Source organism: Lepisosteus oculatus, unplaced genomic scaffold (genome assembly GCF_040954835.1).
Source record: "Lepisosteus oculatus isolate fLepOcu1 unplaced genomic scaffold, fLepOcu1.hap2 HAP2_SCAFFOLD_60, whole genome shotgun sequence".
Lineage (NCBI taxonomy): Eukaryota > Metazoa > Chordata > Actinopteri > Semionotiformes > Lepisosteidae > Lepisosteus > Lepisosteus oculatus.
Genome location: NW_027168149.1, coordinates 1067501 through 1090309, shown reverse-complemented (window position 1 = coordinate 1090309; position 22809 = coordinate 1067501). Strand labels below are relative to the sequence as shown.

Genomic DNA, 22809 nt, shown 5'->3' with positions numbered 1-22809 from the left:
TGAAGCCCCACTGCCTGGTGTGGACGGTAGCTGTGCATGTTGCAGCAGAATTGTGCATGTGAGATCAAGGGGGCATGTCATGTGTTTGAGCACTTCACTCCCTTCCGGAATCACGTGATTCCCTGAGTCCAAAAAATTTGTAAGTTCTTTGGATGACCTGTGGACCGATCTTTCACGATGAAGAATTCCTTAAGAAGAATAGATCTCGGCCAACCATCCCAATGCCTCCATCTCAAAACAGCAACCTCCCACTGCCCTTAGTCTGCAAGGCAGTCCTTTCAAGTGCGATGATGACGCCGGGACCTTCGTTGCCTATTGTACGAGCTGAACTTTTGTGCTCATCAATTCAACGCTCTTTCCATCAACTCATCTTGTCTTTTGACGCTTCGTGTTTTGTGCTCCTTTGACTATCGGCATATCGGGTGACTGCAAACACTGAAGTTCTTGCTTACGGAGTGTGGAATAGTGTTTTCAAGTGATCGCTGTTCTGTCATGTTGACGCCGAGTGAATCTTTCTTTGGCAACATGGGCAGGCTGACAGCAGCGCGAGCGAAAGTAATGGCAAATTTCTTGACTTATTTCTGAATGTGAATGTTCTTTAGAAAAGGGATGCGGCGTTGCTTCTCCCCCGTGTAAAGGTCACGCATTCCAGACGTGGTTATGAGCGAACAGTTGCCGCAAGTGTTTGAAAAGAGCAAGAGAGGAAGCAGCCCTGCCCCGTGTGAGGATCAAACTCAGGACCTTCAGATGATGAGACTGACGCGCTACCAACTACGCCAACGAGGCCAGCTGCAGTACACAGCCGGAAAGTTTGCCTCATGGATTTCAGTCGCCCGTTCCCTAATCTTTAGACGCCCTCTGCTGGATGTTGCATTTGCCTTTTGATCTCACCGATACTTTTTTGGTCTGTTTCTGTTGCGAGTCTGTTTTTCAGATCTCACCTAGCACAAGTCTCTCTGGCTGAAGTGGCCTCTCTGCTTCAGCATCGTGCCCTCACTCAGCCATTAAAAACGTCACTCGGACTTCTGACATGCTGACATGAAATGTCAAGAGAGAGTGGCGGAGACGCTTAAGGCAGAGAGAAGATGAAGAGGGGGCGTGGCTGCGAAATGATTGACAGCTGCATGACGCTCTCCATGCAAGGCGTGACCACAGGCTAAAGGACACCTTTCGGCACATCAAGCTCTAAGCACACACCTGGAGGACGTGGGAAATGATCCCGCTACCTCTCGCATGCAAAGCGAGCGCTGTACCATGCAAGCTAACCCCCCTCGCTGGGGCTCATGCCTCGGTGTCGCCTAGTGCCGCTTGTTCCCCTCTTACCGGGTGCAGTTCACTGCCCTTCGTCTGCAAGGCAGTCGTGTAATTGCGGCTTTCTTGACTTATTGATGAAGGTCTGACTGGACGAGCGAATGACGCCTCTCCCCCGTCCTCAAGCTCGCTGACAGAATAAAATGGAAAGTGCTGCCGTGGCTCATTGGTTTAGGGGTATGATTCTCACTTAGGGTGTGGGAGGTCCTGGGTTCAACTTGCGAATGAGCCCTTGTGTGTTCTTTTTGTCCTCGTCCACAAGACTGGGAACTGATATCCACATCACCTTGCAGCATCTGCTTATGGCAAACGATGGAATGTGACTAATGACTGAACGAGCCTGGTGAATACTCATCACGTGGCACAATGAGAGCGTGCAGTCAGCTGTCCAAGGCAGCAACCTCATTGCTCGTTCAAAAGAACACGTACTGAAAACTCATCACCACTATGTCGTAAATGAGCACCGCGATCGCTTGTTGTCATGCGTCCTTACTTGGGAAATGCAGAAGCAAAAACTGCCCTCTCTCAGTCACCGAAACGTGTGCGGCTCGCCTTGCACTCTCTGCGCCTCGCATATTTATGGAGCTGTCTGCTCTTCTTTCTGTTGAAGTACGCAAGTTACGTGGCGTACTGCAGACTATGATGTGCTCAATGACAGCTTTCAAGATTTGAAAACTATGAGCTTGATGGCTCAAGTCGAACGAATGTGGTTGTTACGCAATTGATGATCAAACGCACGTATTCTAACGATTCGTGAGAGTATGTTCTAAAGGTCCCTGGCTCGATCCCGGGTTTCGGCATTTTGTTTCATCGCGCCCTTTGTTCCTATCTCCAGCGCCCTCTGCCTAAAGTGACGCGTCCCTTTCTCAGCCCGAAACGCAAGCGAGACACCAGCAGCAGTCCCTACAGGTTTCCGTAGTGTAGCGGCTATCACGTTCGCCTAACACGCGAAAGGTCCCCGGTTCGAGACTGGGTGCAAACAGCCTCTTCTTGCACGCTCCTGCACTTCACAGAGGTCTTGAACCACCAGTCATTTGTTCCCAATGTATTTCCGGTGCCTTCATGCACTCTTGTACCAAACGCACGTTTTTTCTGTACCTGGAGCCGATCATTTGCAATTGGGCTATCCCTACAGACCAAGACGAGCTCTGTCGGCTCAAAAGCAGCGCAACACCTGCGAGAACAACAGAAAGATTAGTACCCAGCGGGGGCCTCTTAGTGAGCCCAAGATCTAATCAAGAATCGACTCCAGAAACAGGGCTTGGCGCATTGTTCCATACTCCGACCACTCTTGGTGTAAACAGGTCCCTCCTGGTCTCTGCATGAAATGCACTTTCCTGCGTTTGCTTTGGTGTAACTGGCTTCCCATGCATGGGCGAATGTGAAGAAGATCCTTAGTAAGTCATTGAAGAAACCCGAGAAGAGGTCGGAGTGGCCTCTGTCGTTCATCAACGATCCAGTCAGGCAGTACTCCTCTGTAAAGCGCTGTTCGTTCACATCGATTGGCTTTTTTTTGCCTTCATTCATGCAAGTAGTAAAAGCAGACGCCCCTATTCTGCCGTGACCCGGATTTGAACCAGGGTTGTTGTGGCCACAACGCAAAGTACTGACCACTATACGATCACGGCGAGTTACCGATACACACGTGGCAGGGCGGAAAAGGCTGTGCTCTCTTCGTGTGACATGATTCGGGAAAGTCCTGACGTTGCATTTCAACTGAGCCCCAGTATACATCGACCCTTCGGCACTCTGAGTGACAACTCTCTTGCGTGTTTTCTCATATTTATGTAGTTTGCTTGCATGATGCCCGGAACAGCAGGGTTGTGCACTCCCATATGGTCTAGCGGTTAGGATTCCTGGTTTTCACCCAGGCGGCCCGGGTTCGACTCCCGGTATGGGAACGTGTCAATTTTGCCTCCTGCTTTCCAAAAGATCAGCACTGTGTACGAAGGAGCCACATTAAAACTACTCAACGTGCAAAACGTGCGAGAAGAGGGGGCGCTTGTTTCCAGCCGAAACTTCTCGCGTGTGAGACGAGCTGACCATCGCTGCAGGAGGTGGGAGGGTCACTCTGGTAGACAGGGCTGACCTTCGGCAATAGGATTTATACTCTCCAAGATGATATTTGCACTTTCTGGAGAGGCGATTTTCTCCACTTCAGTAGCCCGATTTCGTCGATTGCGTGGAGAGGGCTGTAGAATGTGGCGCCGTCTTTCCTGCTCCGTCCATGACAGGCGTGCTGGTCTCTGGAGAGAGAGCACGGTCCATCAGCGCACCCCAATAAAGGCACTGGAAGCAGCTGAATCGCATTGGCGAAGCTCAGCGCTGGGCCGCTGGGCACATCTGACCACAGTTTCCGTAGTGTAGTGGTTATCACGTTCGCCTCACACGCGAAAGGTCCCCGGATCGAAACCGGGCGGAAACAGACCAGACTTCTTCTGTCGCCACGCACAAAAGGGGATTGGGGATTCACCTAACGCTGTGATCGAACAGACCCACTCACCTCTTAGTGTGGCGGGATCTGCACAGTGCATGTCGCAGCGCATCCTGCTTTCACTTCAATGCGCGTCCTGATGTACCCCGGTCTCCCGCGTGACAGGTGGGGACAGGTGACAGGTCCACGTGACAGGTCCTATACTAACGAGGAAGACATCACTCTCTCCGACCCCCGGCATCGTGTCCCGACCCACCGTGCTGGAAGCCGACTCGTGCTGTGATTCCTTTACGGAGCAGAAATGACAACCGAGGAGCCGAGAGATCATTTCAGCATTTCGCGTCTGAACGGAAAACACAAACGACCAACTCGGAATGATTTGCCTTTGACGCTTATCAAAGCGTTCTTTGTGCATCGAACAGACCCACTCACCTCTTAGTGTGGCGGGATCTGCACAGTGCATGTCGCAGCGCTCCCTGCTTTCACTTCAATGTGTTTCCTGATGTCGAGTCTTGTGCCGTGCGGAGGCTCTGAAAGCGAGAGCAATGAAAAGGTGCACGACGCTGTGTTAGAAAACAGAGAAGTGAAAGGCAGTCCTTTCTCTAAGGAGGTAAAAGAAAAGCTACTCCCCGTCGGGGAATCAAACCCCGGTCTCCCGCGTGACAGGCGGGGATACTTGCCACTATACTAACGAGGAAGACATCACACGCTCCGACCCCCGGCATCGTGTCCCGACCCAGCGTGCTGGAAGGCGACGCGTGCTGTGATTCCTTTACGGAGCAGAAATGACAACCGAGGAGCCGAGAGATCATTTCAGCATTTCGCGTCTGAACGGAAAACACAAACGACCAACTCGGAATGACTTGCCTTTGACGCTTATATACCTCTTAGTGTGGCGGGATCTGCACAGTGCATGTCGCAGCGCTCCCTGCTTTCACTTCAATGTGCTTCCTGATGTCGAGTCGTGTGCCGTGCGGAGGCTCTGAAAGCGAGAGCAATGAAAAGGTGCACGACACTGTGAAATAAACATTAATAAACGCATATATAACGTCGAAAACACATCTAACACTAGGAGTATACAGCACTCTGCACAGTGTACGAAGTAAATTATTTTCGCAGTAATTAATTATATTTACTATATTTATTATACACGTGTAAATTAATTACTGCGAAAATAATTTACTTCGTACACTGTGCAGAGTGCCGTATACTCCTAGTGTTAGATGTGTTTTCGACGTTATATATGCATTTATTAATGTCGTCGATTTTACGGTTGCAATTCGACGTTGATTATACGTCGAGGCGACGTATATATACGTATAGCCGTATTTTCGCCGTGAATATACGTATATTCGACGAATCAATGCCCACAGCTTGGCATACAAGGGTTTTGCGGAGGGGTCTTGCCACCTGCCTGAAAAAAAAACAGTAAAATGTTTGAGTGCCTATAGAGTTTCTATTTTTATTTTCTTGAGAAAAGTTGATACCATTTCCTGGAAACCCCGTCCCCCATCAGTGCGCGGTGCCCGGGGAAAAATCTGTAGGGGGGCGTCTGAAATTCTGAGCGGGGGTGATATTTCGGTTGAAACGGAGCTGTACGGTGCAGCTACCCAAATGAAATCTCGCAGCTATGCCATTAATTAGTGCTTTATGATAGAAGATATCGACTAGCAATCTGGTATTTGCGATGAAGTTCAGTTTCACATTTTTCGTCACTCTCACTGGAGAGTATTGCCTGGAGCGAAAAGTACCATAAGCGTTCATTTTTGCAGCTACATGGACGTTCTGAATCGTTAAGAAAAAATGTTGTAAAACCAACAGAAAGCACAGACTGCTATAACTAGTCCTAGTTATATAACGATTTTAAGTATAATGATAAACTACTGCAAGGAATCGGTCCACCTGAGCAAACAGGATCGTAATGTTGACACTCAATAACGACACTGATATGTGCAGTTCCTGGACGGATAGCCCTCCTGCCCATCAAACAGACTGAGTGACTGTTCCTGTCATTTAGTGTTGTCTGACCATTGACAAAGTACAACTATTTTTTTAGGGCGCAAATTAAGTTAGGTAAATCTTTTTGCCCAAAACTGAAGGGGCAACATTCCCCCCTCCCCCCGTGATGCCAGGCCTGTCCCCATCCTATTCCATAATGTCATTATATATAATACCATACAACAGTGACCGATCCTTACTAACTACATGCGTTAAAATTGCACATCAGCTCATAGCAGGGGGCACATAGCCGCGATGTATTATCAATGTTATATTTCAACCATAATATCGACAACATTAATAAACGCATACGTTGAGAAAATATCGAACCCAGCATATTTTCCGGTTATATACCACAATGCATTGCTAGTATTCGTTGGTCACAATTTTGGACACATTTTTCAAACGTAGAAGTATATCCGCAAATATCTCAGCAATCCTCTTTTGACGAGTAAGTATGAACAATAATAATACTATCTGAATACATACAGATCTTTCTTAATATTATTTTGATTAAAATAGTACGTGAATAAGCAAAAAATGGCACATAAAATAGTGTGAATGGGGAAGATGACACAAAATCGTTTTGCCGTTTCTCTATTCTTATTCTATGTTGTACTTTCAAACTTTGGGTACTCTTTAATTAGGACAGACTTTATTGCTCAACTGCTATGATGCAAGCCAAATTTCATACATTTATTTCAGTTTTGAGCTTAGTAAACCGTTCACTTTTTAGATTATACTAAAGAAGATATTAATCATCATTTATTTGGGAAGTAATATTATATCATTTTCTCCTAGCTGCGGTGCTGAAGTCCCACCCTACATCAACAGAAAAAGAAATAAAGGAGCATGCAATGTGTTACTTGAAGAATGCATATGAAAGACAGGGGGCCAGGAGATCTGGACACTGAAAATAATAGGTTTTTGGTTCTAACTGTTAGGACAATTAGACAGGGTTTGCAAATAGTGGAAAAAAATAATCTTAACTTCCATTGTAATATTTTTTTTTCTTGGAAATATAGAAGTTGTACATTTTAAAATGTATATTTGAATCAAAATGTGGTTTTGAGTTAGTGTATTAATGTAATTAGTTTTGTGTTTGTCATTACTATACTGTATATTGCCATGTTACCAGAATTTGTAGCTGAAGTTTAAGACTAGTTGTGTTTTTTTATGATTATTGCCCATATGTTGATTGTTGATTGATTGTATACAATGTATAATTTGAAATACATATGTTTCAGGTGTGAATGTGTATTTTCAGAATACATTTCTAAATCTAATCATTGGCTTGGTTTACTTGTTTCTACACCTATAAAATCTATCTTTGATGTATAATAGACCTCTACCCATATACGTATAATAGACCTCTGAAGTTATACGTATAATAGACCTCTAACCATATACGTATAATAGACCTCTAAAGTTATACGTATAATAGACCTCTAACCATATACGTATAATAGTCCTCTAAAGTTATCCGTATAATAGACCTCTAAAGTTATCCGGAACTCCAACCATATATGTATAATAGTCCTCTAAATTTATCCGTATAATAGAACTCCAACCATTTATGTATAATGAACGTCTAAACATAGACGTATAATTGACGTATAACTTTAGACGTATATTAGAATTTCATTCTAGACGAATTGTAGACCACATTTAGACGTATAAGGTATGCGTTTAATAGACGTATATTATACGTCTTTTGCCCACTGGGTGGGCTCCAGATGCACATGGAAGCAATCAAGTGTTTCATCCGAGCTGTTTCAAAGACTGCCCAAGAGCTTTCCTTTCACAGAGGCGCAACGATTAATGATGGGGGTGCACCCTTCAATGCGCCTTACGACTCTAGGGAGTGATTGAGACGATTCGTAGCGTGTGCTCATTTCTCTCTATTCCCCGTGTTGCAGTGGTAGGATGACGTAAATTACTGCTTCGACACGTAACGGCATTATAATCACGTGCAGGAGCTGAGGGCTTTAGTTTTGTTTCGTTTTCCATGACGTTCGTAAGCGCGCAAATCAAAGGCAAGTCCTGCGTCTAACACGAACGTAAATGCTTTTGAAAGTGCAGTGTGGTGCAGCTTGTAAAATCCTTGTCCACATTTGTGGTTTGTTGATGTTTGTTCTGTCTGCCAAAGTTGCATTTTGACATCCGGACGGGGGGACTTTATCATTTGAACGTGAAGCCAGCCTTAAACCCTCTGAGGTGTGTCTGTCTGCCGGCACGTATCTTGTGAAAGGTATTTTTTTTTAACGGAGAGCAACTTTAAAAAGGTATCCGCAGCCACCTCGCAGTCCGTGTTTGATTATAGGAGGAATGCGGCGGCGGCGAGCTCGCATTTGTCGTGCTCGAGTGTTTAAGGCGATGGGATCGAAATGCGTTGGGGACTCCCCGCGCAGGTTCGAAACCTGCCGACTCCGGCGTCTGCCGCATGTCGCCTTGTGCCTGCGCGGCAGAGGCGAAGTGCCGCTTCTCCTTTCCTGGTACTATAACAACGCGAAATCGCTTGGACCTGCTGCCATGGACATCAATTCTTCAGATAACCACACACTTTGCCTTCGCACCTCTGGTGCTCTGCTTATGCCTTTGAAAACCTAATGAATAAAGCTGAAAGAACCGACACGATATGTAGGTGCTGGTAAAGCACGCAGTAAAGAACTGTTAACAGCAAGGGTTTCAGTGGGTTAACTGAGGAGAAGGCGTGATCGCTAATTGTTGACTTTTTATTTGGTGTTAGAAACACTCTTACTGTGCATGACGTGCAACAAATGTAGCCACAGAAATTGCATCACGCTTTCATGTATGCTATTGCAAACACCAACGTTGCCTAGATAGAAAACCGAAATAGCCGTGGGTTTGCTTGCTGGTCTGAAGGATCTCTCTTCGAATCTCTATCATTTGTCAATGGAAGTAAAAGGCGCTGCAATCTGATACGTTCAGAATCAAACCCGCAGCTGTTGTTCGACTTTATTTCTTGACTAATTACAACTGAGTGTCGCATGAGCAGTTACATAAACTTGTCTGGTATATTTGAACACAAATGCCGTTCTTCAATTAAAACTAACAGTACATTGTCAGGGACATTCAGTTCTATACAAACAAGAGACAGACAAGAGAATATTTCTACCGTTCATGTGGACTACGTGTTGACTTACTGATCGGAATAATTGAAAGGTTCGGGCTCATAGCCGATGCAGTGCGTGCTAATTAGAACAGCAACGCTGAGCTCTCAGCACCGTACTGAGCCCAGGTGTTTTTCTAAAGCTGTCAGGTGCAGTTCATTTACATGAAGGAAATCTCTTACTGGGTACGATTACAATGCAGTAAGTAGCACAGACTACTTAGGGAGCAGCCCGATGTGTTTAAAAATGACCCGAGCCAGGTAAGAGTCAAACCTACAATCTCCTGATTCGTAATCAGACGCCTTATCCATTGCGCCACTGGACCTGGTGTAACACTGCAGGACTGTAACCCAGTGAGCTCAGCCCTGCAACTAGTAAAATATTACCCCCGGTCCATTCTTTTCCAAAAGTGAGAAACACCTGTTTTCTACATGTTGTCTGTTTTAAAACCATATCTCTTTAAACCAAACCAAAGAGTTTGTCTTTTGCACTGCTATTCTGATTCATTTCGATTTCAAAGAAAAAAAAAACATTACCTTCCAAAGCATCATAAAATTGTCCCTTCTTCCAGACTCTACTTCTCTCTTGTAGTAGTACAGCAGACCTTTCCAGGTGAGCAGATCACAGAGTCCGAAATGAGCTTCCTCAATCAAGCAAAGTACCTGAACATGACTCTGTCATCATAAAAGCGCCCCTGTAATAAAGAAATTAAATCCGAAATCAAGAGGGCAGTTGCCTACTGAAATACAAGAAGTCATCAATTTTAACCTAGCAACACATTAAAGGCTGCATCTATACAAGTACGATTCTAGAAATGCTCACCAGATTACGTTTTAAGAAGGAACTGTGCCTCAGGTTCCGCCGAGATCTTAACTCGGATGGCAGGATTCAGAGTCCGGAGTGCGGACTGATGGCGCACGGAGGGTCCATATACTGTGGATCCCTCAGTGATCTTCCGCGTATTCAAACCACCAGCGTGTGACTCCCCTGTCCCCGTGACCTCATTGCTCTGCTCTCTCCTCTGTGCAGCCGAGCCCGACTCACGGTAAAGTGAAAAAAAATATGCCCTCAACGTGAGATTTAGTCTGGAGCGAGGATAGATGTTACCTTTTTATCATTGAACAGGATGTATGTGATGTGGCGACTAGGTTCAATTTTGTATCCTCTTTAAAAGATTAAGGACTGGGGTGAGCGTGATTTACCAGCTAAGAACCCGACGTGCGCACCGTTTAAGCTGCATAGACTCGGTCGTTTAACTCTTCTCCATTAGTAGGGTTAAGGTTAAAGAAAAAAACATTGCTGACTTCTTTTTTTTTTGCCAGCCGCTAGCGCTGATTAGCAAGGTTTGTATTTCATGTTTTGCAAGTTGCATCCATTTTAAGAAAAACAAGTCGCGTTAAAGACAGGAAATGAATACTTGCATTTAATTAAGTCTAGCCGTAGGCGGTTGTCCATAATGACCAGTACTGTTCAAGAAGACAGAACAAAGAAGGCACCGCTGGGATTCGAACCCAGGATCTCCTGTTTACTAGACAGGCGCTTTAACCAACTAAGCCACAGTGCCCCGGGAGTGTTGTCCTTTTGCAGCCACTTGGACACACCTTTAGAAAAACATTTTGTTAGGCATTCTGCCTCAGCCTAAACACCTATAGCTTGCAAAGCGCATGCTACTAGACAGGCACCTCTGCAAGACCTTAAGAGTCTCTTAAACTAGTGATAGTAAGGTGTTCCCAATGGGTGATGTTCGGCTTTCAAATCATCTCTCCGTGGAAGCACCGAGATGCAGCTGTTTAAGGCTTAGAAGCAGCTGACTGTTTCACTACCTAGCTGATCACTGTCAGTCAGGGAGCTTAGAGGTGAAAAGCCTGTCTGAGAGACAATTCGCCGTCGATCAGTTCAATATGTTCCGTACCAGCTCGGCGCACCCGAGATCATCTTGGTAGCCGTGTAGCTCAGATGAGTGAGAGCTTGTGTGTATTTACCACCGTGATTGGATGCCGGCCCTTCTCAGGTCACAGTAAACCTTCTGCTCAAAAAAAGTGAGGTAAAACCTCACTCTGCACAGTAAAACCTAAAAAAGTGAGGTTTTATTTAATCTCTGACCAAGGGAAACGTTTCATTTTTTCAAAGAAATGTTTGTTAAAAAATAAAGTCATAGTTCCATGGGATTCAATCATAGACCGTGTGACATGGAAGTCAGGAACCTAACCCACTAAAGCACTACAGAAACATTATCGACAGACAATGTACAGCGTGTACTATTCTTGTGTTGCGGTACATGAATATAATTATATCGTTATTAATTTCTAATTTATAACTTTATTAACTTTATAAATTAACTTTATAAATTTATTAACGTTATTAATTAATTTCACGACGCACAGACAGAGCGTGGGGAGCCGCCGCCTGCAAACACAGCTCCAGGCAGGACTCCGCTCTGCAGGAGCCGCAGAGCAGAGGAGATGGGGGCAGCTTAGCTCCTGTGCAGAGACCTGAGCTGCTGTTGCTGTCGCTGTCTTTTCTGCACTCGGGGTAGGAGTGAATGTTGAGTTGCCCTTAGAAATGAAGCAGAGCACTTCAACGGCACGGGTGTGTGTGTGTGCGCCCTGGTGATTCTGGGAGACAGATCGAACCTGGGCTAAAAGAGAGGAGGCTTAGCCCTCTTCCATTTACTAGTTCAAAGTTGTACAACCCATTTGTATCTGCTAGGCGGCGCAGTCGTCGTGCACAAAGAACGCTTTGAAAAGCGTCAAAGGCAAGTCATTCTGAGTTGGTTGTTTGTGTTTTCCGTTCAGACGCGAAATGCTGAAATGATCTCTCGGCTCCTCGGTTGTCATTTCTGCTCCGTAAAGGAATCACAGCACGCGTCGGCTTCCAGCACGGTGGGTCGGGACACGATGCCGGGGGGTCGGAGAGAGCGATGTCTTCCTCATTAGTATAGGACCTGTCACCTGTCCCCACCTGTCACGCGGGAGACAGGGGTACATCAGGACGCGCATTGAAGTGAAAGCAGGATGCGCTGCGACATGCACTGTGCAGATCCCGCCACACTAAGAGGTGAGTGGGTCTGTTCGATAACAGCGCTAGGCGAATCCCCAATCCCCTTTTGTGCGTGGCGACAAAAGAAGTCTGAAGTCCGTTTCCACCCGGGGACCTTTCGCGTGTGAGGCGAACGTGATAACCACTACACTACGGAAACAGTGGTCAGATGTGCCCAGCGGCCCAGTGCTGAGCTTCGCCAATGCGATTCAGCGGCTTCCAGTGCCTTTATTGGTGTGCGCTGATGGACCGTGCTCTCTCTCCAGAGTCCAGCACGCCTGTCATGGACGGAGCAGGAAAGGCGGCGCCACATTCTACAGCCCTCTCCACGCAATCGACGAAATCGGGCTACTGAAGTGGAGAAAATCGCCTCTCCAGAAAGTGCAAATATCATCTTGGAGAGTATAAATCCTATTGCCAAAGGTCAGCCCTGTCTACCAGAGTAACCCTCCCACCTCCTGCAGCGATGGTCAGCTCGTCTCACACGCGAGAAGTTTCGGCTAGAAACAAGCGCCCCCTCTTCTCGCACGTTTTGCACGTTCGAGTAGTTTTAATGCGGCTCCTTCGTACACGGTGCTGATCTTTTGGAAAGCAGGAGGCAAAATTAACACGTTCTCATACCGGGAGTCGAACCCGGGCCGCCTGGGTGAAAGCCAGGAATCCTAACCGCTAGACCATATGGGAGCACGCAACCCTGCTGTTCCGGGCATCATGCAAGCAAACCACAGAAATATTAGAAAACACGCAAGAGAGTTGTCACTCAGAGTGTCGAAGGGTCGATGTATACTGGGGCTCAGTTGAAATGCAACGTCAGGACTTTTCCGAATTATGTCACACGAAGAGAGCACAGCCTTTTCCGCCCTGCCACGTGTGTATCGGTAACTCGCCGTGATCGTATAGTGGTCAGTACTTTGCGTTGTGGCCGCAACAACCCCAGTTCGAATCCGGGTCACGGCAGAATAGGGGCGTCTGCTTTTACTACTTGCACGAATGAAGGCAAAAAAAAGCCAATCGATGTGAACGAACGGCGCTTTACAGAGGAGTACTGCCTGACTGGATCGTTGATGAACGACAGAGGCCACTCTGACCTCTTCTCGGGTTTCTTCAATTACTTACTAAGGATCTTCTTCACATTCGCCCATGCAGGGGAAGCCAGTTACACCAAAGCAAACGTAGGAAAGTGCAATTCAAGCAGAGACCAGGAGGGACTTGTTTACACCGAGAGTGGTCGGAGAATGGAACAATGCGCCCAGCCCTGTTGGTGGAGCCGATTCTTGATGAGATCTTGGGCTCACTAAGAAGCCCCCGCTGGATGCTAATCTTTCTGCTGTTCTTGCAGGTCCTGCGCTGCTTTTGAGCCGACAAGGCTCGTCCTGGTCTGTCGGCACAACCCAATTGCAAATGATCGGCTCCGTGTACAGACGGAACGTGCGTTTGGTACAAGACTGCATGAAGGCACCGGAAATACATTGGGAACAAATGACCGGTCGCTCAATACCTCTGTGAAGTACAGGAGCATGCAGAACGAGGCTGTTTCCGCCCGGTCTCGAACCGGGGACCTTTCGCGTGTTAGGCGAACGTGATAGCCGCTACACTACGGAAACCTGCAGGGACAGTTGCTGGTGTCTCGCTTGCGTTTCCGGCTGAGAAAGGGAAGCGTCACTTTAGGCAGGGGGCGCTGGAGAGAGGAACAAAGGGCGCGATGAAACAAAATACCGAAACCCTGGATCTTTAGATCTTCAGTCTAACGCTCTCCCAACTGAGCTATTTCGGCGGTGGACAGAGCGCACAGCCACCTGCTCCAGCCTTCCTGTGTTGCGGCATGAGCGCACCAAGAGGAGCGGGAGAGTGTTGCAGGAACGTCACTCAGAAGGAAAGCCACCCAGCTGCGCCCTCTGAGCTCTGTCCAGCGCATCTTCCTCGCATGGACTCCTGCCTGCGACGGGCAGGAAACAATTAGCAAGAACAGAACAACACCCCATGGGTGTCTCATGACCACACCTTAGGTTGTGACACGTGCAGGTGTGAGGGGTTGCCGGGCTACTTTGGAGCAGAGCTTGGGCGGAGGGGGGGCGGGAAAGCAGACAAAGAGGTGACACCTCAAGGTCTGCACGATCACAGCTCTCCGCCGCCCCAGGCTTCCGCTCGATAAGCTGCTGGACACACCCGCCCCTCCTCACACAGACCGTGGAAAAGCCCCCGAGTGGGAGGGCTCTCTCTTCGTCCCAGGAGCTCTTGGACACGACGCACAGACAGGGTGCGGGGAGCTGCCGCCTGCAAACACGGCTCCAGGCAGGACTCCGCTCCGCAGGAGCCGCAGAGCAGAGCAGAGGAGATGGGGGCAGCTTAGCTCCTGTGCAGAGACCTGAGCTGCTGCTGCTGCAGACGCTGTCTTTTCTGCACTCGGGGTAGGAGTGAATGTTGAGTTGCCCTTAGAAATGAAGCAGAGCACTTCAACGGCACAGGTGTGTGTGTGTGCGTGCGCCCTGGTGATTCTGGGAGACAGATCGAACCTGGGCTAAAAGAGAGGAGGCTTAGCCCTCTTCCATTTGCTACTTCAAAGTTGTACAACCCATTTGTATCTGCTAGGCGGCGCAGTCGTCGTGCACAAAGAACGCTTTGAAAAGCGTCCAAAGCAAGTCATTCCGAGTTGGTCGTTTGTGTTTTCCACTAATGTAAGAGCTATTTCAAGTGCGACGTGGTGCGGCTTTTCAAATGCTTGTGGGCATTTCTCTGTTGTTGATTCTTTTTTTGTCTGTAACAAAGTGGCATTTTCATGTCCGGACGGGGAGACTTTATCATTCCGACATGAAGCCACCCTTAAGTCCTCTGAGGCGTGTCTGTCTGCAAGGCTTGTATTTTGGAAATGTTTTTTTGAAACGGAAAACGACTTTGAAATAGGCTTCCGCCGGCGTCTCGCGATCCAGGTAAGATTGTAGCAAGAACGCAGCGGCTGTGGGGCTTGCTGTAGTCGTGGCCGAGTGGTTAAGGCGATGGCCTAGAAATCCATTGGGGTCTCCCCGCGCAGGTTCGAATCCTGCCGACTACGTTATCTGCCTCCAGTCGGTGTGTTTCGGCGCAAGCAAAGAAGTGCGCCTCTTTGCTGTTCCTGGTGGTTTTAAAACGCCCAATCGCTTGTACCCGCTGCCTTGGAAATAAGTTCTTCAGCATCCGCGAATGGCATTTTGCAGCTGGAAGCAGATGTCGATGCACTTTGCACAGAGCACCAAAAAAGCGTCTTTTTTGAAGGCCCAGGCACTGAGCATTGGTGGTTCAGTGGTAGCATTCTCGCCTGCCATGCGGGAGGCTCGGGTTCGATTCCCGGCCAATGCAGTGGCTTTTGCAGCGAGCGGCTCCATCACTTGCATCCCCTTGCAACTCGCAACTGAAAACCCACTGAAGCTAAGCAGGTGTGAGCCAGGTCAGTACCCGAATAAGGGTGAGCTACAGGGAAAAACAAAGCTTCCAGCTGGAAGCGGTGTTAATGGTGCCGGCGGGGGGGCGCTCACCCTGAGGTCTGTGCGGGTCCCAATGCCCCAGTATAGTGACGGAGTTGCTGTGTTGTAAAAGGGCGCTGTCTTTTGGATGAGATGTAAAACCGAGGTCACAGCGTTCTGTGGTCATTCAAAATGACCACCAAAACCTTTGACAAAAGCTCTTGGTAATTGATGGTCTTCAATAATGCTTCTCCTTTAGGTACATTTTAAATCAGCTGAAAAATGCTGTGAAATGGGGGGGCACTTCAGGCCAGTGTAGGATTTGGGTTACAAGAACCATGAAACTGCACGAGAAAGCCCGTACACTGAATTACACGGCTTTCTATTCAAAGGAGGACAAAAGAAATTCCCTGAGTTTGATTTTTTGCAGCACAGAGAGGAGCACTGTCGTGAGGCTGGTTAGCTCAGTTGGTTAGAGTGTGGTGCTAATAACGCCAAGGTCGCGGGTTCGAGCCCCGTACGGGCCAGGTCCTTTTCTCCTCTCTTACCAAAGCTGTTAGGTTCCTTTCCGTGGTGAGAGGGGTTGTCATGCAACGCTGCCACATAGTGCCGACAGACAAGAGTGTTGCGTGAGAAGAGAAAAGTGTTTGAAGATTTAAGAGTGTCTTAGGTGGAGCCAAAATCAAGTGTCACAAATGCAAGTGGTTGGATTTCCAATGTTTAATATGGTAAATCCTTAAGTTTCTTGGCGGTATCCTTTACAGTCCTCTGTTCGGTCGACAAGGGACTGAAGGGGGCAGCTTTCCTCACACATACAGTGCAATGTACTGTAGTGTTCCCCTTCATTGAATTCGCAGTTCTGCATCAGACCTCTAACTCGTTTCCTTAGCTTGGATTTAAGCCACGAAGCAGGCTTCTACTGTATAAGGAATCACAAACTATTTGAGAGGCCACCATCCCAGGGGGAACTGACAAAGTCTATCCCTAAACACCTAGCGCGGTCTCTCGAGAGACTGTCAAAAATCGCTTTCTCCGTTTGCGTTGCAAGTAAGTGAAAACGCGGTCTCAACCCAGAGCCACTTGGCAGCAGCGACACGTAAATACTGTTACTGTTACTGCTCGATACCGACGTTAGCCTACTATACCATGTTCAGCCACCGCTAGAAAATGCACGGCTCTAGAACCGGAGCAAACGACAGGAGGGCCAACGCCGAACGGGCACACGTGTCAGACATGGAGCGCGACGAGAATGGGATTCAAACCCATGCGTGCAGAGCACAATGGATTAGCAGTCCATCGCCTTAACCACTCGGCCACCTCGTCGAGGGATCTGCGCTGTCCGGACATGGGTTGGCGCGCTCCAGATGATCTTTTTCTTTTTTTTCCCTCGTACTCGAGGGTCATTTTCCTGTTCCACATGCGATTTCAACATTTTCCTTGGGAGATGTCAAGCCAGCAAGCCACTGCTGTGGTTCAGTGGCCAGTGTGGAGTTCAGTGGCCCTGTTGTACACAGAAAGCACATTGAGCTCCTTGGACATGAAAAGTTCCAGATAAAAGCCATTTGTCACCCTTTCTCTTGGTGTTGATGTTGCTATTATATGTAAAGGTGGCAACTTGCTCAGCGAGCAGGCGGAGCACACACCGAATGCAGATGTGTCTGAGTGGTGTGTCCAAGTGGCTGTCAAAGGACAGCTCTCCTGGGGCGCCGTGGCTTAGTTGCTTAAGGTGCCTGTCTAGTACACAGGAGACCCTGGCTCCGAATCCCAGCGGTGCCTTTTTTGTTCTGTCTTCTCGAACAGAACTGGTCATTATGGACAACCGCCTACGGCTAGACTTAATTAAATGCAAGCATTCATTTCCTGTCTTGAACAACTTGTTTTTCTTATAATGGATGCAACTTGCAAAACATGAAATACAAACCTTGCTAATCAGCACTCGTGGCTGGCAAAAAAAAAAAGAAGTCAGCAATGTTTTTTTCTTTAACCTTAACCCTTCTAATGGAGAAGAGTTAAACGACCGAGTCTATGCAGCTTAAACGGTGCGCACGTCGGGTTCTTAGCTGAAAGGGTGGTAAATCACGCTCACCCCAGTCCTTAATCTTTTAAAGAGGATACAAAATTGAACCTAGTCGCCACATCACATACATCCTGTTCAACGATAAAAAGGTAACGTCTATCCTCACTCCAGAGTCAATCTCACGTTGAGGGCATATTTTTTTCCACTTTACCATGAGTCGGGCTCGGCTGCACAGAGGCGAGAGCAGAGCAATGAGGTCACGGGGACAGGGGAGTCACACGCTGGCTGTTTGAACACGCGGAAGATCACTGAGGGATCCACAGTATGTGGACCCTCCGTGCGCCATCAGTCCGCACTCCGGACTCTGAATCCTGCCATCCGAGTTAAGATCTCGGCGGAACCTGAGGCGCAGTTCCTTCTTAAAACGTAATCTGGTGAGCATTTCTAGAATCGTACTTGTATAGATGCAGCCTTTAATGTGTTGCTAGGTTAAAATTGATGACTTCTTGAACTTCAGTAGGCAACTGCCCTCTTGATTTCGGATTTAATTTCTTTATTACAGGGGCACTTTTATGAAGACAGAGTCATGTTCAGGTACTTTGCTTGATGGAGGAAGCTCATTTCGGACTCTGTGACCTGCTCACCTGGAAAGGTCTGCTGTACTACTACAAGAGAGAAGTAGAGTCTGGAAGAAGGGACAATTTTATGATGCTTTGGAAGATAATGTTTTTTTTTTCTTTGAAATCGAAATGAATCAGAATATCAGTGCAAAAGACAGACTCTTGGTTTGGTTTAAAGAGATATGGTTTTAAAACAGACAAAATGTAGAAAACAGGTGTTTCTCACTTTTGGAAAAGAATGGACCGGGGATAATATTTTACTAGTTGCAGTGCTGATCTCACTGGGTTACAGTCCTGCAGTGTCACACCGGGGCCAGTGGCGCAATGGATAACGCGTCTGACTACGGATCAGGAGATTGCAGGTTCGACTCCTGCCTGGCTCGGGTCGTTTTTAAACGCATCGGGCTACTCCCTAATTAGTCTGTGCTACTTACTGCATTGTAATCGTACCCAGTAAGAGATTTCCTTCATGTAAATGAACTGCACCTGACAGCTTTAGAAAAACACCTGGCCTCAGTACGGTGCTGAGACCTCAGCGTTGCTGTTCTAATTAGCACGCACTGCATCGGCTATGAGCCTGAACTTTTCAATTATTCCGATCAGTAAGTCAACACGTAGTCCACATGAACGGTAGAAATATTCTCTTGTCTGTCTCTTGTTTGTATAGAACTGAATGTCCCTGACAATGTACTGTTAGTTTTAATTGAAGAACGGCATTTGTGTTCAAATATACCAGACAAGTTTATGTAACTGCTCATGCGACACTCAGATGTAATTAGTCAAGAAATAAAGTCGAACAACAGCTGCGGGTTTGATTCTGAATGTATGAGATTGCAGTGCCTTTTACTTCCATTGACAAATGATAGAGATTCGAAGAGAGATCCTTCAGACCAGCAAGCAAACCCACGGCTATTTCGGTTTTCTATCTAGGCAACGTTGGTGTCTGCAATAGCATACGTTGGTGCCGTAGGCTTTGGGAGGAAAACCTGCAGGATGGAAAGGTGATCTATAGCCTCATCTCTAGAGATGTTTTGTTGCTGTGGCATGTGTGACCCATATTAAAAAAAAAATATCGAAGCTGCCTCTAAATCTGCAAATGAAGATGAGTCGATATACCACTTGTTTTTCGTATAACTAGACATATATTCATTTGTTACTGATTTCATTCATTGAGCACGGGTACAATAGAGGTACAGCAATTCACTGTTTGACATGTCTGGTACAGAACCTACAGAACCTAGCAATTAAAAAAAGGGGTGAAACTGTCTTTAGACTCAGCATACAGTACCGAGGCCACCCATGACCAAATAAAGGCTAACCTCGATAATCAGCCTAAAGAACGCAGACTACAGCAAAACGACTGACTTTGAAAAGGGAATGAACGTCCGGAAGGAGTAGTGGAACTAGCTTGAGATGCTTCTCCGGACCCCTAACTAAAAGCCACCGAGAACCAGCAGCGGCGTCGACTCCTTTCGAACCGGGATCCTTCCGCAGCCACGCAGTTCGTGGTGTCCTAACCCTCCCGTATCTGATTTTGGACCATGCACATCAGGGGAGAGCACGAACGCAGTCCCCCACTACCAGAAATTATGCAGTCGAGATTCCCACATTTGGGGAATTCGCAGGGGTCAGCACAGCCGGAGTGCAACGGCCGAGCCTCGCCCTGGGTGAACCGATTCGATTTCGATTTTTAAGAACTTTATTTTCTTTTCACAAAAAAATACAGGACATCACAAATCAGAAAGCTTTACATTAATATACATACTTAAAACAGTATATATGATCACATCTCATTACATTTTGACACGGTAACAGTTACATAGCAACAATTTTCTTTTTTTCTGGTGCAAATCACATTCTTTACTTAAACATGATAATGTTTTTCACAGTTTCTTGAGATATTGACCTATGCTCTCTATTTCCCACAGATTTTCTGCTTCCTCCCTCCCTTCTCTCCACAGATCTCTGAGGTAATAGTTCTCTCGGGTGATGAACAGGGCCAGGCTACCTGCTGCCTTGACTGGGACCTCGATGCCTTTGAACAGCCCCATGTTCCTCACTCTCCACAGGGCGTCTTTCCCACTGTTCACCACGGCCCAGATCCTGTCAAACACGTCGGGAGGAAGTTTGACAGGAGAGATGCCGTATATGACGAAAGCAGCGGTCAGGGTAAATTGGGGCAAGAGAGCCTGCAACCAATCTTCAAACTGTGCCCAGAAGGCCTTAGCAAAAAAACAGGACCACAGGAGATGGGTCACAGTCTCCTCCTCGCCGCAGCCCACCCTAACGTAGCGAGGGCTGGGGGTGAGGCCCCTACGGTACAAGAAAGTTCGTACCGGTAAGCACTGGTGGAAGACACTCCAGGCTAAATCTCTGTTAATGTTGCACAGAAATTTAGAGGATGTGTGTCTCCACACCTTCCTTGTTTGGGCTGATGTTAAAATGCCCACAGGGGTCTGCCTATTGTTCTGGGGTGCAACGAAATCTTCCAGTTTTTGGACGCTGACATCTCGGAGGGGAATATGGCCAATTGGGTGAGATCTTAGAAAACTTTTAACTGTCCCATAAATTGCAGGGCATGTGTCAGAGAGTGGGACGTCCAGCTTGGGTCTGACACCCCACACTCTGAACTCCTCCCTACCTACCCAGAGCCTGGAAAAATAAGTCCAGGTACGCGCTGCAGGTGCTGTTGCAAAGCCTCTCAGCACAGAGGCCAGGAAAATGCACAGCAGCTTCGTAGAAATATCTGGGACAGACTTCCCCCCTGAGGGTAGCGGCCTGTACATTATTTCCCTTCTGAGTCTTTCCTGCTTCCCACCCCATAGAAATTGAAACATCAATCTCCTCAGCACCGCTGCAACACGGTGTGGGATTGGGAAGGTAGAAGCCAGAAAATTCAAGACAGGCAAGAGCTCGGCTTTGATGACCAGCACCTTCCCTGTCATGGTGAGGTCTCGGTCCTTCCATTGCATCAGTTTTTTGTTTAAGATTGGCAATTTGTTCTGCCAATTTACTGTTCCCATCTCTTCTCCAAAATACACCCCCAGGACCTTAATTCTCTTCTCTTGCAGCCTGAGATCATGTCCTTCTTTTGGCTCCCTCCAGTTCTGATAAAAAATCTCACTCTTAGATTTGTTAATTTTTGCGGATGAAGCCAAAGAGAAACGATCACAGCACTGCAGAGCTCTGCTAATTGAGGCATTGTCAGAGAGGAGCAGGGTGACGTCATCCATGTATAGAGATGTCTTTACCTCTCCTCCCCCACTTCCAGGCACTGGTATCCGATTAATGGCCTGATCCTGGCGCAAGGCACAGGCTAAGGGCTCCATAGCCAAAACGAATAACAAGGGGGATAATGGGCAGGCCTGCCTCACCTCTGAACAGACTTCAAAGGGGCGTGATCTATTGCCATTAACCATTACTCTGCTGTTGCTACCTGTGTACAGCAGGTTAATCCACTTTCTCATGATGGGGCCAAAATTCATGTGCTCAAGTACCGATGTGAAGTACTGCCGGTTTAGGCGGTCAAAGGCCTTTTCTAGGTCTACACCTAAAATGCACAGAGGGAGGGAGCGATCCTCTGAGTACAGACAAACATCCCTCAACAAGGCCAGGTTGTCGCTCATCAGGCGTCCTGCTATCCCACAAGTCTGTTCTTTCCCTACCAGTGAGGCCACTACATTTTGTAGGCGCAGGATCTTAGTGTCCACGCCTAAGAGGCTGAGGGGTCTCCAGTTCTTTATGTCATTCTTTGCTCCTTTCTTAAACAAGAGAGAGATAGTGCCTTCTCTTAAGGAGTCAGGCAGCAATTCTGTCTTATAGCTTTCCTCGAATAGGAGCAGTAGCGGATCCTGAAGCAGATCCCAAAAGGTGCAATAAAATTCTTTAGGGAGCCCGTCAGCACCCGGAGTTTTCCCCTTCTGTAAGCTCTCCATAGCCTGTCTCAGCTCTTCTACTGTCAAATCCCTCTCAAGTACTTCCCTATCTTCTTCACTCAAAACGTTTTCTAGCTTTGAGGTAAAAAAATGAATTTCTTCATCCTTTACCTCTGTAGAGCTGTACAGTCTTGAGTAGAAGGCCTCGGTGCAGGAGAGGATAGCACTCGGCTCTGTTCTCTCTCGTCCCTCCTCATCAACTACACTTTCCATGACAGACTTGGAGCCTACCACTTTCCTGAAAAAGAAGCGAGTACACTTCTCATTTTCTTCCAAGAACTGCACTCTGCTTCTTAACAGCACTCCTCGACTACTTTCTTCGGCTATGCTCCGGATGTCCTTTTTTAAAAGGGTGATATCCTCGAGCACATCGAAGCCACTGTGCAGCATCGTGTAGAGACGCTGCAGCTGCCTCTGTTTCCTGGCTAGCACTCCTCTCCGTCTGGCAGCAGCCTTCCTTCCCTCAGCCATGAAAAAGGCCTTTGTCCTCACCTTCACCTCCTCCCACCACTCTCCTACTGACCCGTACAGACACTGCAAGGACAGCCACTGTGATAGTTTCTCCTTGTAGCGGGATACAACCCCCTCGTTCTCTAGCAGCTTTGTGTTGAGTTTCCAGAGGCCTGGGCCAAAGACAGTCCCGCCCTGGAGTTCCACTCTACACCCTAAAGCCTGATGATCTGAGAAGAAGACAGGCTGAAGAGTGACCCCAACAACTTTCACTCTCTCTGAGACAAAGCAATAGTCAATTCTGGAGCTGCTATTCCTCCCTGACCATGTATATCCTGCTGTTGTGGGATATATACATCTATATGTGTCTGAGAGTTTAAAGTCTTGAACTAAGTTTTGCAGGGCCAGTGAGCTGGAATCCAATTTTATCGGAG

At 47.4% G+C, this 22809-nt stretch overlaps 10 non-coding genes and 1 pseudogene across 10 annotated transcripts; 4 read left to right on the top strand and 7 right to left on the bottom strand.

Annotated features, from left to right (window-relative positions):
- Positions 1–713: 713 nt before the first annotated feature.
- On the bottom strand, positions 714–786 carry trnam-cau (transfer RNA methionine (anticodon CAU)). The gene has a single exon. It is a non-coding gene; the product is annotated as a tRNA-Met (tRNA).
- Positions 787–3140: 2354 nt separating this feature from the next.
- Positions 3141–3212, top strand: trnae-uuc (transfer RNA glutamic acid (anticodon UUC)). Its single transcript has one exon. It is a non-coding gene; the product is annotated as a tRNA-Glu (tRNA).
- A 451-nt stretch (positions 3213–3663) lies between these two features.
- trnav-cac (transfer RNA valine (anticodon CAC)) lies at positions 3664–3736 on the top strand. Its single transcript has one exon. It is a non-coding gene; the product is annotated as a tRNA-Val (tRNA).
- Positions 3737–4370: 634 nt separating this feature from the next.
- trnad-guc (transfer RNA aspartic acid (anticodon GUC)) lies at positions 4371–4442 on the bottom strand. The gene has a single exon. It is a non-coding gene; the product is annotated as a tRNA-Asp (tRNA).
- Positions 4443–10367: 5925 nt separating this feature from the next.
- trnat-agu (transfer RNA threonine (anticodon AGU)) lies at positions 10368–10441 on the bottom strand. Its single transcript has one exon. It is a non-coding gene; the product is annotated as a tRNA-Thr (tRNA).
- Positions 10442–12528: 2087 nt separating this feature from the next.
- On the bottom strand, positions 12529–12600 carry trnae-uuc (transfer RNA glutamic acid (anticodon UUC)). Its single transcript has one exon. It is a non-coding gene; the product is annotated as a tRNA-Glu (tRNA).
- Positions 12601–13447: 847 nt separating this feature from the next.
- Positions 13448–13520, bottom strand: trnav-aac (transfer RNA valine (anticodon AAC)). Its single transcript has one exon. It is a non-coding gene; the product is annotated as a tRNA-Val (tRNA).
- Positions 13521–15806: 2286 nt separating this feature from the next.
- Positions 15807–15880, top strand: trnai-aau (transfer RNA isoleucine (anticodon AAU)). The gene has a single exon. It is a non-coding gene; the product is annotated as a tRNA-Ile (tRNA).
- Positions 15881–16594: 714 nt separating this feature from the next.
- trnas-gcu (transfer RNA serine (anticodon GCU)) lies at positions 16595–16676 on the bottom strand. Its single transcript has one exon. It is a non-coding gene; the product is annotated as a tRNA-Ser (tRNA).
- A 1624-nt stretch (positions 16677–18300) lies between these two features.
- On the top strand, positions 18301–18373 carry trnar-acg (transfer RNA arginine (anticodon ACG)). The gene has a single exon. It is a non-coding gene; the product is annotated as a tRNA-Arg (tRNA).
- Positions 18374–19539: 1166 nt separating this feature from the next.
- Positions 19540–19680, bottom strand: LOC138231394 (U1 spliceosomal RNA; annotated as a pseudogene).
- Positions 19681–22809: the final 3129 nt, after the last annotated feature.